Source organism: Diaphorina citri, unplaced genomic scaffold, assembly GCF_000475195.1.
Source record: "Diaphorina citri unplaced genomic scaffold, Diaci psyllid genome assembly version 1.1 scaffold628, whole genome shotgun sequence".
Taxonomy (NCBI): Eukaryota; Metazoa; Arthropoda; class Insecta; order Hemiptera; family Psyllidae; genus Diaphorina; species Diaphorina citri.
The window spans coordinates 183-1,630 of NW_007378061.1; the positions used below are offsets into that span (position 1 = coordinate 183).

At 32.9% G+C, this 1,448-nt stretch overlaps 1 protein-coding gene across 2 annotated transcripts in view; it reads left to right on the forward strand.

The window, feature by feature from the left end:
- Window positions 1-300: 300 nt before the first annotated feature.
- The window catches only part of LOC103510652 (ATP synthase subunit s, mitochondrial-like), a 28,294-nt gene continuing 27,146 nt past the window's right edge, over window positions 301-1,448 (forward strand). For both annotated transcript variants that reach the window (XR_003391906.1, XM_008475335.3), the window contains exon 1: window positions 301-448. The gene's annotated coding sequence lies outside the window, so the exon portion shown is untranslated. The remainder of the gene's footprint in view (window positions 449-1,448) is intronic.

Here is a 1,448-nt window from a genome sequence, read left to right on the forward strand (position 1 = left end):
AAAGACTAGGGTATAAAGACATCAATCAATAGGTAGGTAATATCTACCTTGGTTCTGATTTCATACAGACCAATCTGACCAGACCAGACTAACTAGGTACCTTGTCATAAAAATAAAACCTATTAAATTAAGATAAATAAAAATTTACACTCGTGCAAAATTTCGTACAATCGAAGAAAATTCGATGCAACCAGCCTGAGGGAAATATTTAATCCCGAGTAGGAAAAATTCGGAGGTAAAAATTCACCCGTAGTAGGAAAGAAAATGTTCACACAACATCTCGTTGCTATGTTCACAGCGGTGAATTTCAAATGTAAACAAACGCAGATTTTCAAGTTCAAGCAGTCCAGCGTTGTTATCAATTTATTTTTCTTTATCAATCATTTAAGTCCAATAATTCCTCAGTTTACTGTTCGTTTTTCAGTCTACATGGATTTATATCATCGAGGTAAGTTTATTGTTATAAAATTGCTCACAGGATTATTCTACTTTGTAAATTGTCAAAGAATTCTGAAGTTTTGGAAATATTCAGGATCCCTAGATTCTAGATGTTTACACAGATGATGTTTCTAGATGTTTAAAAATATAGGTGGGTATCTAGGCGTGTTGGGGTGAGTAGGTATAAGAACTAGGTACCTAGCTATTCAAGCAGAACTGAACTTTATTACCTAATTATTAATTAATTTCTAATTTTATGTAGGTTCATTTTGTAGAAAATGTTATGTCCTTTGCAGGTAGGTATGTACTTACCAACACAGTTTTGTAGGGTTTTTGGGCAGGTATGTACTAAGTTTGTACCAAGTTATGTAGGTAGGTAAAGATGGGTACCGTGAAGTTGAAGATCCTGGTACTCAGTTATATTCTTTTTTCGAGATTGTTAATATTTCTTAGATAGATTATGGATGTCGGATGCTAATAGTAACTTGAAAAGTTATTATGGGTGTCATTTCTACATAACTACCTAACGCATTTTTTTCAGTACCAAGTTGTTTTTGTTTACCGGATGGATTCATGGTGCACGATAGTTTGGGGGGACATGTATTTTGGTACTTTAATTTGTTTTAAGTAATTAAATCGTATTTGGATGGATCAAAGTCAATGATTTATTCTTCCCAATTGTTCTTGACCTAAAAGTCTACTACATCCATCCCTTCTTTCTATTGAGTACAACAGTTCTCAGGTCCTTTTTTACCAAAAAAAGGGTGTTAGGTTTATCTCTCATGTTAGACCTTTTTTTTTTCCGCCAAAAGATAAAGAAATTTAAACTAAGTCTATGAACCACATATGTAATTCATAAAGAATTAAAAAGTTCATCCTACAATAAATCGAACCATTGTAAATCATAGATTAAAAAGTCATCCAATCGACATAATTGTTGATCAGGGATAGAACATTTCAAGATCAAGATCCCACAGAAAAACGCGTGTTATTATACCATACCACTATTC